Raw genomic sequence first — 16,992 nt, 5'->3', positions numbered from 1 at the left:
AAGAGGCAGATGAAGGTGCTCCAGTCCTCGGGCTCACAGGCAGGGGTCTGTTGCTCTCAGGCCTGGTCTGTGAGGCAGCCAGAGGATGGAAGCAGGTACCTGGGTCTCCTGGGCAGGAGGAGGAAGCCGCCTCCCTCCACAGGGGCTAATGCACAGTTGGCCTGCCTCGAGGGGGTTCATCTGCCCTCACCTGGCTCCTGTCTCGGTGACTGTAGGCAGCCCACACTGAGAGCCTTGTGACACAGCCAGGCGCGGCGCTGGAGTTTATTTCTGGAGCTCTTTAAGAGCGGGGGGAAACAGCCAGCTGTCTGGGACCAGATGATCCCTGCAGTGCCTTCCTTATCTAAGAGTGAGGTTTGATAAGTAAATGCAGGCAGCTCTGGGACAAGGGAGAGCTAAAATGACCCTTAGAGCCTTAGGGGGTCTCACCCTTAGCAAGTACCTTCTAAGCACTGCAGAGACCACCGATGTGGAGCAACTGTCCCCTCTTGTGGTGAGTACGGGGATAAAGTTACACTGCCCCCTCTGGTGGTGAGTGAAGGGATAAAGCCACTTCACCCTCTACCTTGGTACGCAGCAGGTTCGCCAGGATCTTCTTTCAGTTTTACAGATTGACATATTTAGTGGAAAAAACACTGGAGCTATGCTGTGAATAGCAGCCTGGTTCCAATGAGAACATGGAGTCACTTTTCCTTTTTGCTCCACGGAGGAAAAGAAACTACCTGTTTGTAACTTTAGTCAAGCCTAGCACTTTCCATATTTGTAACGTGGAGATGATGGAGACACTGCCTGCCCACCCTCCACAGGGGCCACTGCCTCTCCTAGTGTTGCAGGTAGGGAGTGGGGAGTCATTGTATGTATGGGGAAGGGGGGCACTTCCTGATCCTGGGACCCAGTTAGTCTCATTGCTGGGGTGGTCTTCCCTGTTGGAAGCTGGCTGTCACTCCAGCCTGGACCAAGACATCCCACATGGCTCAGCCCCTCGTGGCTGCCAGGCTCCTTGCATCCTGGTCAGGAAGTCACTTTTTCCAGCTGCCCAGGGCTGCCTGCCAGGGAAGGTCAGAGTGACCTGGTGATTGTGGCGCTCAGGCTGGAAAGACAAAGTCCTGGGTCTATTTTGTTGTTACTGTTGTCACTTAGTCTGTATGATTTACAATTATTTTTAGGAAACTTACTGGACATTTTTAAAGTGTGCACTGTGACTCTATCTATCAGACACTGGATGCTATTGGTGGAAAACAAGCCAGAAGAATAAATTCTATGCTTCAACTATGGTTGTGAGTCTTTCCATGTGTAAATTAATGGAGCTTTTGCTACTGTTTCTCCCCTTCCTCCCTCCCTCCCTCCCCCTCCCTCCCTTCCTTCCTTTTTGTACTGATAGCTCAAAACTAAAATGAACTGAGTGCATGAATGCTCTGAATGGTTAATTCTTTGGATAGGTGTACATTTAGAAGCAATGTTGCACAGTTTCAAGGTTATTTTCAAGACTTTATTTTGCTAATTGCACTTTAATTTTTTTTATTGTGATAAGATGTATATACCATGAAATTTACAATGTGAACCTTTTTTTTTTTTTTTGCGGTACGCGGGCCTCTCACTGCTGCGGCCTGTCCCATTGCGGAGCACAGGCTCCGGACGCGCAGGCTCAGCGGCCATGGCTCACGGGCCCAGCCGCTCCGCAGCATGTGGGACCTTCCCGGACCGGGGCACGGACCCGTGTCCCCTGCATCGGCAGGCGGACTCTCAACCACTACGCCACCAGGGAAGCCCAATGTTAACCATTTTTAAAGTGTATAATTCTGTCACATTAAAGGACATTTATAATGTCGTGTAACTACCACCACTATCCATCTCCACAACTTTTTCATGATCCCCAAAAGAAACTCTATACCGGGCCTCTTTTTAACACTGGACCCTGGAAGAGACTGCTAGAGTCCAGTTTGACCACTGAACTTCTTGGTGACTCTCCCTTCTACTGTTCTTCCTAGCCTGGGCAGAAAAGTAGTGTCCACCATGTTCTGGCCCCTTCCCCAGTGGCAATTCATCAGATACGGACAACAGCAGAGAAAGAAGCTATGACTGCCTTGGTTTCCTACAGTTGCAGAATTCTGTAGCCAGAAGAGACCCCTAGAGGTCTTTTGAACACCCCTCCCCAAAGCAGAACCACAGCTAACCTACAGCCTAGCTCTGTGTCTGACATATAATGGGCTCAAATAAAGATTTGTTTAATGAATGAATGAGCCTGTACAGATAGATCACTATCCCTGGAAAGGAGACTTCATGGCTGTTCACGGTCATAGGGAGATGACAAAGCACGTGCTTTAGGGTCAGAAAGATCTGGGTTCAAGTGCTGGCTCTGTCCCTTACAAAATATGCAGCTAGGTTTTTCTTTGTTAGGTCACAAATGGGAATAATTCTTACCTTATGGTGTGAGGCCTGAATGAGGCAATGTATATGACGTATTTTACCTTAGAGTAGGTAGAAGTTCAATTACGCTAATTCTCTTTCCCTTCCACCTACGAGAGGATCTCACAGATGCATTTCCAGAAATGACTTTCTCCTTTTTGATTCCATTTCTTATTGGCTCCTTTTTTGTCAGATCCTAAGAAAGAGCATCTTCCCCATCTTCCCCATTGTCTGAGCTCTGACCTCAGCCTTTTAAAGTTGGGATTTTAATAATGAGAAACCATGAAAGGGGAATGTTGCTTTCCCCTTATCTGACATCGGGCCTCCCGATTTCTATTTTATTGGATATGGCTGTTGTGATTTATTTGTTCATGTTACGCATTTTTTTCCTCCTTCCACCCACCCCCATACACAATTACCCACACAGGCCACTCCTCTCATCCTTTAAACTAAACTTTCACATCTTTTACTATTTCCAAATCCAAAAACTTGGTTCCACTCCCCTGGGACAGAGGACATAGGGCTCATTATGGGCCCCAGGTTTTAATAGTAACAAGATCCTATCAATCATTCATCAGAGGCAATGCAGTTATATGGCTCCTGCAGTGAGTTTGCCGGGGAAGGGAAGAGGAGAAAAGGGGCAGGTGTCAGGGAGAGGCAGGCCTGAGGGCCAAGGATACTTAAATGTGTTACAGGATCAGGAGAAAGAGTCAGCTGAGTGGGAGTGGGACAAATACTGTCAGTTACCTACTCAAAACCCATACCCCTTTTTCTTCCCTTGGGGAGGGCTCCTCCCTCTGGGCAGGGGAGGAGTTGGAGGAATTCCACTGCCTCTGTCCAGTGATTGGTTGAGGATGAGCATGTGACCCACTTCTGGCCAATGAGATATAAGGGGGAATCTGTGGAGGTTCTCTGGAAATATGTTTTCCCATGATAAATAAGACAGTCACAGGAGGAAAAAAAAAAAGCATTTAAAATTTATTTGCATTCTCTTTTTCACTCCTGCCTCTTTCCTTGCTCAGTTGAACCATGTCCTCTGAGGATGAGAAGCTTGGAGCTGCTGCAGCCTCCTTGGAACAGTGAAGGGATGAGCTAGCTGGAGGGTGACATCCAGTCCACTGAGGATGGCAATACAGGAGGATGGTAGGACATAGATCCTTGATGGTACTTGACGACTTTGTTGAGCTGCTGAGAAACCTGAGATCACCTCTGTTAGGTCTTATTAAGAAACTGTTACCTGCTTTATGGGTTAAGCCACTGCTAGTCACCTTTCCAGCTGAGTTCATCCTTACTGATATGGGGAGGTTGTTATATTCTGGACCCAAGGTAATTTAGGTTGGTCTTAAAATGGGATCAGGGTACCAGTAAAACTTTTAAAGATGTCGAAGTAAAGCATCTCTGATTGGGGATTCCTCCCTAAAGTAGAAGTCAAGACCATCACGCTTTAAAACAATCCTGAGTTGCCGATTACTTTGTGAAGGGTAGTGAAGATTATGGAAGTCAGATCTCTTTGCCTTTCTGCTTGAAGCCAGGCTAAACAAGCCTACATCTACAGTTCTAAGCAAGAAATGTCAGTTAGCCCTCTCCATGCCTTCTAGTCCTTATCGGTCATTCTTGATCCACTGGGAGGCAGATTTTCCTAACCTTTCCAATTGGCCACATTTTGATCGTAATAGGAGACAGGACTTTGGACGTCATGCTTTCCTCTGGAGTTTAGACAGAAGAGCAGTGCTCTCTTGATTGAGAGTTCAGTAGGCTGGGTTCCAGTCCAGAACATGGACTTGAAGGAAAAGGAGAGATGTGCAAAGGAGGCATTGCAGAAGTAGCCAGAAGGTACAGGCTGCTTTTCTCAGGGCTGCTGGAGAAATGTACAACCTAGGGGAGAGAAAGTTCTCAAAAGTAACTAATAAAAGCTTAAGCGTTTCTATTTCATTTATTTCTGCTCTGAGCTTCATGATTTCTTTTCTTCTACTGACATTGGGTTTTCTTTGTTCTTCTTTCTCTAGTTGTTTTAAGTGTAGGGTTAGATTGTTTATTTGAGATTTTTCTTGTTTCTTGAGGTGAGATTGTATTGCTATAAACTTCCCTCTTAGAACTGCTTTTGCTGCATCCCATAGGTTTTGGGTCGTCATGTTTTCATGGCAAAGATTAATAAAACTAAAAGCTGGTTCTTTGAGAAGATAAACAAAATTGATTAAATCCTTAGCCAGACTCATCAAGAAAAAAAGGGAGAGGATGCAAATCAATAAAATTAGAAATGAAAAAGGAAAAATCACAACTGACACTGCAGAAATACAAAGGATTATAAGAGACTACTACAAACAACTATATGCCAATAAACTGGACAACCATGAAGAAATGGACAAATTCTTGGAAAGGTACAACTTTCCAAGACTGAACCAGGAAGAATTAGAAGATATAAACAGACCTATCACAAGTAATGGAATTGAAACCATAATTTAAAATCTTCCAACAAACAAAAGCCCAGGACCAGATGGCTTCACAGGAGAATTCTATCAAACATTTAGAGAAGCGCTAACTCCAATCCTTCTCAAACTCTCCCAAAAAATTGCAGAGGGAGAAACACTCCCAAATTCATTCTACGAAGCCACCACCACCCTGTACCAAAACCAGAAAAAGATAACACACACAAAAAAATTGTAGACCAATATCACTGATGAACATAGATGGAAAAATCCTGAACACAATACTAGCAAACAGAATCCAAAAGCACATTAAAAGGATCATACACCATGATCAAGTGGGATTTATCCCAGGGATGCAAGCATTCTTCAATATATGCAAATCAATCAATGTGACACACCACATTAACAAATTAAGGAATCAAAACCATATGATCATCTCAATAGATGCAGAAAAAGCTTTTGACAAAATTCAACACTGATTCATTGTAAAAACTCTCCAGAAAATGGGCATAGAGGGAGCCTACCTCAACATAATAAAGGCCATATATGACAAAACCACAGCAAGCATCATACTCAGTGGTGAAAAACTGAAAGCATTTCCACTAAGATCAGGAACAAGACAAGGATGTCCACTCTCATCACTTTTATTCAACATAGTTTTAGAAGTCCGAGCCATAGCAAGCAGAGAAGGAAAAGAAATAAAAGGAATACAAATTGGAAAAGAAAAGTAAAACTGTCACTGTTTGCCAGTGACATGATATTATACATAGAAAATCCTAAAGACGCCACCAGAAAACTACTAGAACTAATCAATGAATTTGGTAAGGTTGCAGGATACAAAATTAATGCACAGAAAACTCTGGCATTCCTATACACCAACAATGAAAAATCAGAAAGAGAAATTAAGGAAACACTCCCATTTACCATTGCAACAAAAAGAATAAAATACCTAGGAATAAACCTGCCTAAGGAGGTGAAAGTCTTGTATTCAGAAAACTATAAAACACTGATGAAAGAAATCAAAGATGACCGAAACAGATGGAGAAATATACCATGTTCTTGGATTGGAAGAATCAATATCGTGAAAATGACTATACTACCCAAAGCAATATACAGATTCAATGCAATCCCTATCAAACTACCAATGGCATTCTTCACAGAATTAGAACAAAATATTTTACAATTCATATGGAAACACAAAAGACCCCGAATAGCCAAAGCAATCTTGAGAAAGAAAAACGAAGTTGGAGGAATCAGGCTCCCCAACTTCAAACTATACCACAAAGCTACAGTAATCAAGACAGTATGGTACTGGCACAAAAACAGAAATATAGATCAGTGGTACAAGATAGAATGCCCAGAGATAAACCCACGTACATGTGGGCACCTAATTTACGACAAAGGAGGCAAGAACATACAATGGAGAAAAGACAGCCTCTTCAATAAGTGGTGCTGGAAAAACTGGACAGCTACATGTAAAAGAATGAAATTAGAACACTCCCTAACACCATACACAAAAATAAACTCCAAATGGATTAAAGACTTAAATGTAAGACCAGACACTATAAAACTCTTAGAGGAAAACGTAGGAAAAACACTCTTTGACATAAACCATAGAAAGATCTTTTTCCACCCACCTCCTAGAGTAATGGACATAAAAACAAAAACAAATGGGACTTAATTAAATTTAAAAGCTTTTGTACAGCAAAGGAAACCATAAACAAGACAAAAAGACAACCCTCAGAATGGGAGAAAATATTTGCAAATGAAACGACAAAGGATTAATCTCCAAAATATACAAAGAGCTCACGGAGCTCAATATCAAAAAAACAAACAATGCAGTTAAAAAATGGGTGGAGGACCTAAATAGACATTTCACCAAGGAAGACATACAGGTGGCCAAGAGGCACATGAAAAGATGCTCAACATTACTAATTATTAGAGAAATGCAAATCAAAACTACTATGAAGTATCACCTCACACCGGTCAGAATGGCCATTATCAAAAAATCTAGAAACAATAAATGCTGGAAAGGGTGTGGTGAAAAGGGAACCCTCCTGCACTGTTGGTGGGAATGTAAATTGATACAGCCATTATGGAGAACAGTATGGAGGTTCCTTAAAAAACTAAAACTAAAAATTAAAAAAACCCAAAAAACTAAAAAACAAAAAACTAAAAATAGAACTACCATATGACCCCACAATCCCACTACTGGGCATATACCCTGAGAAAACCATAATTCAAAAAGAGACATGTACCACAATGTTCAATGCAGCACTATTTACAATAGCCAGGACATGGAAGCAACCTAAGTGCCCATCGACAGATGAATGGATAAAGAAGATGTGGCACATATGGAATATTACACATATGGAATATTATGGAATATTACAATGGAATATTACTCAGCCATAAAAAGAAAAAGTTATTTGTAGAGGGGTGGATGGATCTAGAGTCTGTCATACAGAGTGAAGTAAGTCAGAAAAAGAGAAGCAAATACCATATGCTAACACATATATATGGAATCTAAAAAAGAAAAAAGAAAAAAAATGATACTGATGAACCTAGTTGCAGGGCAGGAATAAAGAGATAGACATTGAAAATGGACTTGAGGACATGGGGTGGGAGGGCGAAGCTGGGGCGAAGTGAGAGTAGCATCGACATATATACACTACCGAATGTAAAACAGTTGGGTGGTAGGAAGAAGCAGCATAGCACAGGGAGATCAGCTCAGTGCTTTCGATGACCTAGAGGGGTGGGATAGGGAGGGTGGGAGGGAGGCTCAAGAGTGAGGGGATATGGGGACATGTGTATGCATATGGCTCATTCACTTTGTTGTGCAATATCAACTAACACAGTACTGTGAAGCAATTATACTTCAATAAAGATCTATTAAAAACAAACAAACAAAAAAGCCTAAACATAACAAGCAGAGAGAAAGATGGACTGGAAACAATGGGGACTGAAAGCAAGGAATCTAGTTAGCCAGTTACTGGAATATTCTAGGTGAGAGAAAACTAGGGCAGTGGCAGGGGAGATGGAAAGGAGAGCAGGATACAGGAGGCCTTGCTGAGACAGAAGCAGCAAGAACTGCCAACCAGTTGAATGGGGGATGTGAGGAAAGGGAAGAATAAAAGGACGAATCTCCTAATACAGCATTGGGAGAGACCTTAAAAATCAGCTAGATAGGGCTTCCCTGGTGGCACAGTGGTTGAGAGTCTGCCTGCCGATGCAGGGGACACGGGTCCGTGCCCCGGTCTGGGAAGATCCCACATGCTGCGGAGCGGCTGGGCCCGTGAGCCATGGCCGCTGAGCCTGCGCGTCCGGAGCCTGTGCTCCACAACGGGAGAGGCCACAACAGTGAGAGGCCAGCTTACTGAAAAAAAAAAAAAAAATCAGCTAGATCAAGTCTGAAAACCAAACTTGGAATACCTTCCTCAACAAAGCCATACACACATGTCCAGTGTATGTGGGGTACAATGTGTTTTTCTCGCTCCCTTTCCTTTTTCAGGAGTAGGGCACACACCAGGGTCAGATAACAGAAGATTCCACAAGTGTTCTGTGCAGGGATTCAGGGGTATCGCTGCAGGGCCAGCTTTATGGGCGTGTGACCCATGTGGTCACACAGGGACCTGTGCCTAGGGGGCCCCATGTTTGGCTTAATGCTCTTCTGTAGCTCCCTTGGAATTCTTCCTAATTTCTGAACAAGGAGCCCCGCATTTTCATTTCGCACTGGGTCCTGCAGACTATGTGGCCGGTCCTGGGACTGTGGCAGTTGCTGCTGGGAAGAGAGGCAGAGGTGAGGGTTAGATAACCCAGTCTGTCTACAGGCTCTGAAATGCGAGGGCAGCCAGGGTTGAAATGAGCGTGGATGAGAAGGGTGTGGATCATAAGAGTCGCAGCCTATCTCACAGGCTTGCTGTGAATGTTAAATGAGCAAATGCCTGTAAAGGGCTCGGAACAGTGTCTGGCACGTAGTGATTGCTATGTGCATGTTTAGTGTTAGTATTATTCCCTCCCTGCATGGATTCCTCACTTGACAGCCCCAGGTTGATTATTCACAGGGCCACAGTTAACTTCTCATTTTTACGTTGTTAGCCTGGCATTCACCATCCAGCCCTAGGCTTATGATTGTCTTTTGGGGGAAAAAAATCCAACAATAATAAATATCACAATAAATAAACGTGTGATCTCACATCCTCTCATCCTTAGTGTAGCTAAATAGTGCTTCAGGCTGCGTCTGTCCATGTGGGATGTGTGTCTGTGTGTGTCTTTGTGTCTGAGAGGAAGCTTTTTTTTTTTTTTAATCTTAACTCCATTAATTAGGGGTTCTCTCTGGTGGTTTAATTTTTTTCTTTACCTGCCTTTTTTGTTCATACAGAAAAGACTCTTGAACCACCTGCTTCCTCCCTCCCTCCACTTGTCCTCAGATCCCCAAGGGGAGGGCAGGATCTAAAGGAAGGACTATGTCACTATTGTCATCATGATAATGGCTCCCTCCCCCACTTCCCTCCACTCCCGTCTGAGTCCCCAGAGCCTGTAAAGTGCTCAACCTTTGTCCTTAAAGTACAGCTCCTTTTACTGGCGGTAAAAAATTAAAATACTGGCCCGACACCTCTATTCTGTGAACAGTTGTCCTGATCAAAGTCTGGAAGCTGTTCCCCCTGCCCTCTCCTAATCTTAGACGGTCCCAACCCATTCCCAGTAAGACGGAGCTCTCTCTTAAGTATCCTGGGGTTTCAAGTCTATGGAGGACTGCATATTTTTTCCTTAGCAGAAATAGTTGTGGTTTTTCCTAACAACTTTGCAAGTTCCCCATAGAGTTGGAAATTCCCTTCCTGGTTACAGCTTTTAATGGATGCACAAGAAGCCTGGTCTGGTCCTATCTTTCCTGCTGTGTGACTCTAGGAAGTCAGCTTAAAGTCTCTGGGCCTCAGATTACAAGGATTTCCTAGATTAGGACGGATTGAAGGCTGAAAAGGGAAGGATTTATTTTTGGAGGACCCTGGGAGAAGGGATTTACAAACATCTCTGTGGTGAGCATAGCCAATTGGGGAACTACCAACACACTTAGATTCCTCTTCTTGAAAAAAAAAATGAGCTTAATAATTTCCATTGCTAATTCCTGTCCCTTACCCTCACCTCCATGCCTGCCTCCACCCTCAGCTGTTGACTGATAGAGTAGATAAGCTGTACTCTCCCCCCTCCCACTTATACACACACTTCTGGGAGGCCTTAGATAAATAGGAGGCAGAGGCAAGCCTGAGGAACTATTATTATCATTATGATGATTATTATGCTTTCAGCATGAGGAACAGGAAGTGAAACTGACTAAAATTCCCAATGATAAATGTCTAGCCCCATCTTCTCAGCCAGACCTAAAGGCAAAGAAGCCAGCCAAAGAAAACTGTGGTCCCACCGCAGGCTCTATCAACCTCCTGTGTGTGTGTGTGTGTGTGTGTGTGTGTGTGTGTTACAAGGAGTGTCTTTAAATAACTAGTTTCCAGGACTTGTGATCTTTCCACCTTATTCTAATGCCCATGTTTCCTCTTTCATGTGATATCCTCAGGGTCCTTCCTTACTACTTCCTTCCCCATTTCCTAGAGAGAGCTTCCAAAGGCTGTCAGATGTTAAAGGACACGTCCAGTGATTAATTGGTTCCTCTACACACACCTTATCTGCTGAGGCCAGGTCTGAGCCTGATGCTTTTCTCTGGAGCCTGTTTTGTCCCCACAGCAGACATTCCCTGAGCCAGAGGCCTTTCTTCCCTCTCCCTTCAAGGGAGCTATGTTTTCTCTTCTGGCCTGGCCGCCTGATACTCCATCTGCTTGGCTGATTATCCACAACCTTTGTCTTTCTCAGGAATCGATTATGGATAAACGGTAGTCGGAAAACGGCATGGGGCCATGTAATTACCCCAAGTTGACATTTCCATTCGCTGCACCAGGGCCCCTGGAAATGCTGAAAAGCAGTAGAAATGACCTGATTTTCAGACTGCCTTGTTAGCTCAACTTCCCAGGGAGAAAAGAGCAGACAGCTGTGTGAGAAGTAAATGGAGCAAGCTGGTGTTTTGGAAATACCCCCGCATTTGGAAAATGTTCTGAAAAATACAGAGGGAACAGAAGAGAAAAGCCTCCAGGACAAGGAGCAGGGAGAGGAAGAGAGAGTAGGATGCTCAGCTCTTGTTCTCCTCCCAACACCTTTAATGGCTTTTGGACCAAGATCTTGATCCAGAGGAATAGATTATTGGAATTTTGGTTTGGGAAAAAATAACCATCTTAGTTGCACTGCCATTTTTTCCAAGCCTAGAACAGGATCCAGTGGAGCCCATCCAGGGTTGGCATGGGAGTGAGGTCACAGCAGGGTAACTGACGGGAGAAGAAACTCTAGGATAGAGCCTTTTGCCCCAAGCTGTCTATCTTTGGGTGGCCTCCGCTCCCTGCTCAGGAAAGCATGGTGCCTAAGAAGACAGGGTTGGGTCCCAGCTTCCTGCCTTCAAATCACCACTCCAGTCCTTACTTTAAGTCACTTAAACACACTGGGCCTCAATTTCCTCATCTGGGTCCCCGAAAGGATATTAGTAACACCTGCCTTGTAGGGTTGTTCTGGGGATTGATTAACACATGGTGAGCACTTAGACCCATGTCAGGAACATAGGAAGTGCTTGATCAATGGCGTGATTATTATGACTTTTATTTGTCTTTCCCTGAGTGCCAGCCACCATCTTCCATTCCATCTGCCCAGCAAAAATAAGCGTCATATTCTCTGGCAGGCGCTGGACAGTCACCAGGGATGGATAAGAAGTTTGCAGGAGGCTTCACTGCCTGCCAGGTCTCTGTTCTTTCTTAACACAGTGTGGAGCGCACAACAGGTAGTGTCATCTTGACTCCAGTCTTCCTGGTTCCATGCCCCTGGTCCTTGACTGTTCACTTTCATTTGCTTCTTCTGCTGCCCTGCTCTTTCTTTTCCCAGCTCTGTAGAAGATGGTCCCAGGTGTCCCAGCCCAGGCCATGCTGGAGTCCCACCAGGCCCTTCCCTGACTCATCCTGGTGAGGAAGCCCGCTAATCTTCCCACTCAGTACGTCTCCCTTTCCAGGCCCTGGGTTCCCCACACACTCCCTGAGGAAGCTGGAGGAGGGCCGCTTGGCTCTGTAATCACCACACTTCTTGGTGGTAAACAAGAACCAGATTCCTGGGGAGTGACGCAGGCAGGAGCTCAGTGGCCGAGGCAGCTGCGATCACACCGAGACTTGAAGAAACACCTCTGCTTGGGCCCTGACCTGTCTGGGGAAGGCCCAGGGGAAGGCTGCCCACACAGCCCTCTTTGCTACCCTTCCTATTGACAGGGGCTTTTGCACCAGATGGCTCTGCAGACACCAGGCGGGGCAGCCAGTGGGCCCAGATTCGGAGGTCTCCCCCACAGAACTGGGGAGCATAGCCCCGTCTCTCCTCTTCCAGGATTGGTCTCACCCTCTTCCCTGATCTATACCCAGCTCCCACCCCAGGCCATCATCGCTCACTTCCCATCCCTTCCCTCACTGATGCTGGGAGAAGCCTCAGACTCAGGAGGATGCCTGATCCCAGGAAGCACAGAGTAAAGGCTGTACTGCAGGCTGGCATGGCCATGAGCTATCCAAGCCTTTTGACTTTGGGTAACATGGCTGATCCAGGGCTTCCCTCTTGACAGTGTGACTTTGGAGTTTAGGATCTGGTGTCCTGGGATTTAGGCCAAACACAGTCCATGCTAGTTCTTAAGCGAAAAGCTGGACTGGCTCAAATACCTCTGGAAGGATGCACGAGAAAATGGGGCAGGGAACTGGGTGGCTGGGAGAGAGCTGTTTACTATATGTCCTTTGGGACTTTTGCATTGTGTACCATGTTCACGTACTAAAGCAGGGGTCCCCAAGCCCCGGGCCGGAGGTGAGCGGTGGCAAGCAAGCAAAGCTTCATCTGTATTTAGAGCTGCCCTCCATCGCTTGCATTACTGCCTGAGCTCCACCTCCTGTCAGCATTATGGTGAGTTGTATAATTATTTCATTATATATTACAATGTAATGACAATAGAAATAAAGTGCACAGTAAATGTAATGAGCTTGAATCATCCTGAAACGATCCCCCCTCCCACCGGTCTGGGGAAAAATTGGCTTCCACGAAACCGGTCCCTGGTACCAAAAAGTCTGGGGACTGCTGTATTAAAGGTTCAGAGAGAGAGAGAGAGAGAGAGAGAGAGAGAGATGGAATATTCTGTAATTTTGTAAATCTTCTACCTGTTGAATATAGGGAAGAGTCCTTTGTCTCGCTCCTCCAAGGCAGAAGGGACAGTGAGGCAGCTGCATTGGGGAGGCCTCATCTGGGTCTGACTTCAGGCTTAGAAGGGGCTGTTAGAGGCAGGTGGCTGCTTGGGGAGATTTTCCAAGTGTCTGAACGACTTGGAATCTTGCACTAAAAGGTGACACATTGCTGAGTGCAGTGATCCAGGAGGAAGGAGGGGGGATCTGTGACCCCTCTAGGCCTGGAAGGCCACTCTCCCATCTCATGGACAGTTAAGCCCCTCCGTACCAGAGAGGTCGACATGGGCGGGTCATTCGGCTACCTTTGCACTGGGACCCAACACCAGGGGGCTGGCCTGAACCAGCACCCCGGGGGCCCAGTGTCCTTCCTGGTAGATGCCAGAAACTGCCTCCAATCTCCAGGTAATGTGTATTAGTCTTAGTACATTTGTTTCTTTATTTTATTTTTAAAAATATTTATTTATTTATTTTTGGCTGTGTTGGGTCTTTGCTGCTGCGCGCGGGCTTCCTTTAGTTGTGGCACGCAGGCTTTCTTTAGTTGCGGTGAGCGGGGGCTCCTCTTCGTTGCAGTGCGCGGGCTTCTCATTGCGGTGGCTTCTCTTGTTGCGGAGCATGGGCTATAGGCGCTCGGGCTTCTGTAGTTGCAGCACGCGGGCTCAGTAGTTGTGGCACACAGGCTTAGTTGCTCTGCAGCATGTGAGATCTTCCCGGACCAGGGCTCAAACCCATGTCCCCTGCATATTGGCAGGCGGATTCTTAACCACAGGGGAGTCCCCATTATTTTCTTTAAAAACATTTCTTTCTTTTTTGTTCTAAGTTCTTGCATTTATATCATGTGTTGAAGTTTGCACAGCACTTTCACATAGTATTACCAATGGCTCCCTGTTGCCCAAAGTCCAAAGCCTTAGTGGAATGTCTAGCCCTTGAATCTGCTTTTCGCCTCACATCTTGACACTCTCCCCTGCACACCCTGCATTCCAGCCTGTGCTGACCACCTGCTGCTCCTAAACAGGCTGTGCAATTTCTCGTCTTCCTTTGCTCCATTGTTAAGTGTTATCCCTTTCTCCTCCTCTGCCTGGAGAATTCTTGCCCATATTTAGATCCCTAGGTCAAATGTCATTTCTTTGGTGAGAACTTTCTAGATGACTCTCTCCTGTTTGTGAGCCCTGAAGACCCAAACTTAAACCCTCTCAAGGCCACACCCAATAGGACGGCTATTACCAAAAACAAAACCCAAAAACCTAGAAAATAACAAGTGTTAGCTGAGTGGAGAAATTGGAACTCTTATGCACTGCTGATGGGAATGTAAAATGATGCAGCTGCTATGGAAAATAACATGGCAGTTCTTAAAGAATTTCACATAGAATTAGCATAGGATGCAGCAATTCAACTTCTGGGTATATACCTAAAATAATTGTAAGCAGGGACTCAAACAGATATTTGTACACCCATGTTCATAGCATCATTATTCACAATAGCCAAAGGGTGAAAGCAAACCAAGTGTCCATCAAGAGGGATGAGTGAATAAATAAAAGGTGGTATATATATATATACAATGGTACAGCCTTAAAAAAAAGAAGGAAATTCTGACACATGCTGCAACGTGAATGAACCTTAAATACATTATGCTAAGTAAAACAAGCCAGTCATAAAATGACAAATACTGTATGATTTCACTTATATGAGTTTCCTAGAGTAGTCAAATCCATAGAGACAGAAAGTAAAATGGTGGTTGCCAGGGGCTGGGAGGAGGATGGGAGTGGGGAGTTATTATTTAATGAGCTCAGAGAACTAATTTAGGAAGATGAAAAGTTCTGGAGATGGATGGTGGCGATGGCTGCACAACAGTGTGAGCGTACTTAATGCCTCTGAACTAGTTAATAGTTAAAATGATACATTTTATGTTATGTATATATATAACCGTCACCATTTACATATGTATGTAAATCTATATATATGTAACTTCTCAAGGCACTCAAGGTCCATCAGGGTCCTCTGAGCATTCCTATGCCCAGTACAATACTTGACCTGAACTGGTGCTTAGTCAATGTTTGTGGATATGAAGGGGGGTGCAAAGTTGATGGTGGGGGTCAGGTGCAGGTACCAGGCTGGCCCACATGCCAACTTCTCTCTTCCAGCACATCCAATTTTCCCCTGCACCTACTGCTCCAGTGAAGGGAGGGTTCTAGACATCTATCCAAAGCTGTGGGGAGACCCCTTGCCAGCATCAATGAGCGAGCTTCCAGGAATGAGAGGAACGTGCCCGCAACATGTACTATATAGGTCACACAAAAGGAAGAACTTCCTTTCATGATATAGTGAGACACCGGAAGTTCTGAGAGCCTAAAGTTTTTATGGTCACACACCTACTTGTCTACATGTAGGTGTGGTCTTTTGAGAAAGTTGACAGATCAGGTGGTCTTCATAGGTCCTTTTCATCTCTACAATATTACAGTTTTCATAACCTAAAGAGAAACATGGGGGAAAAAGTTAACTCCTACCTCTGTCATTTAATGAGCAAAAACAAAACAAAATGTGGGTTATACCACATGTACCTCATATATTTAGGACATTTCTCAAAAGCTTATACATCCTAGGATCCTAATTTCATTACTGCTTAAATGACTTTATTCATTGCCTTTAACTCTCTGTCTTGGAGGAAGAGTCTTTGGAATCTGAGTAAGATGCAGGTTGCAGACTGTTTCCTTCTCCTGAGCCATGCACACAGGCTGGGATGGCTTCCTCAGAGTGGCCTGGCAGGTGTCAGGTAGCTGGACAACTTACAGGGGCATTTAGGAACATGGACTTTGGCATGTGTGGAAACAGCATGAGTTTTGAATTCCAGCTCTTGTGCTCTAGTGTGATGACTTTGGCTGGGTATTTAACCTTTCTGAGCCACAGTGCCTTTAATGATTGGAATAGCAGAAATAATACTAAGTACAGCCTGTCGAGAGGATTGAAGGAGATGATTGGTATGAACGTACCTGCTGCATAATAACTGCTCCACAGAGGCCAATCAGTATGTGTCAGTAACAGCTCAAAACTTGACAGGGGAATATTAATCTAGGGAATATTATCTCCCCCTTCATTATACAAAAAGAATGCAGAGGTGCAGTTATTATAGTCGTAAGTGGTAGAGGTGGGATTTGAACCCAGCACTTGATTCCGCCATGTTCTGCTGCCTCAAAATTATGGTCTCATGGGAAGCTGTTTATTCTTATACACTTAGGAAATCGCTACCCAGTGCACACACACAGACACACACACACACACACACACATCTCTTCCTACCTTTCCTACCTTCCCACTCCCATTTACTCATCTTAAGTGAGGGATGGAAAAAAATTCCAGGGGTCAGCAGGTTACCAGACAAAGACCCATGACCCTTTGGGTTGACACACCCTGGTTGTGTTCCTGGATGGCAAATCCCCTTTACCTTTCTCCCTTCCCCATTTCACTATCCAGGCTGAATGCTCATCTGAATTGCAATGGACATGCCAGAGACAGGCTAGACTGGAGGGGCAAAGCTTTTAATATGGGACAACGGTCTTGGGCTGTCTTGACTACGGTGGAATATTTACCCCTTTCCTCTCCATTTCCCATACTAAGGCACAGAATTTACAGTTAAGCAACCAGTAGTCTTAATTAGTCCCGTTTTCCATCCCTTTGGACCATGTCATGTCTGTCGATGTGCTGAGGCTAAGTTTGTGTTCCCCCTTAGGTACTTCCTTCTTTCTCTTCCCATTCCCATTCTTCCCCACTGCTCCGGCTGCTTCCTGCTGTGGCATTAAACAGTCCAAGGATGGGGTGCAGATAAGGGCATTGGGGTGGGGGAGCAGAGCGTTTCTTCCCCTCTGAGATGTCCTCAC

This window comes from Hyperoodon ampullatus (assembly GCF_949752795.1).
Source record: "Hyperoodon ampullatus genome assembly, chromosome: 2".
NCBI lineage: Eukaryota > Metazoa > Chordata > Mammalia > Artiodactyla > Ziphiidae > Hyperoodon > Hyperoodon ampullatus.
The sequence above is the reverse complement of the archived record's forward strand: the minus strand, read 5'-3'. Positions refer to the sequence as shown.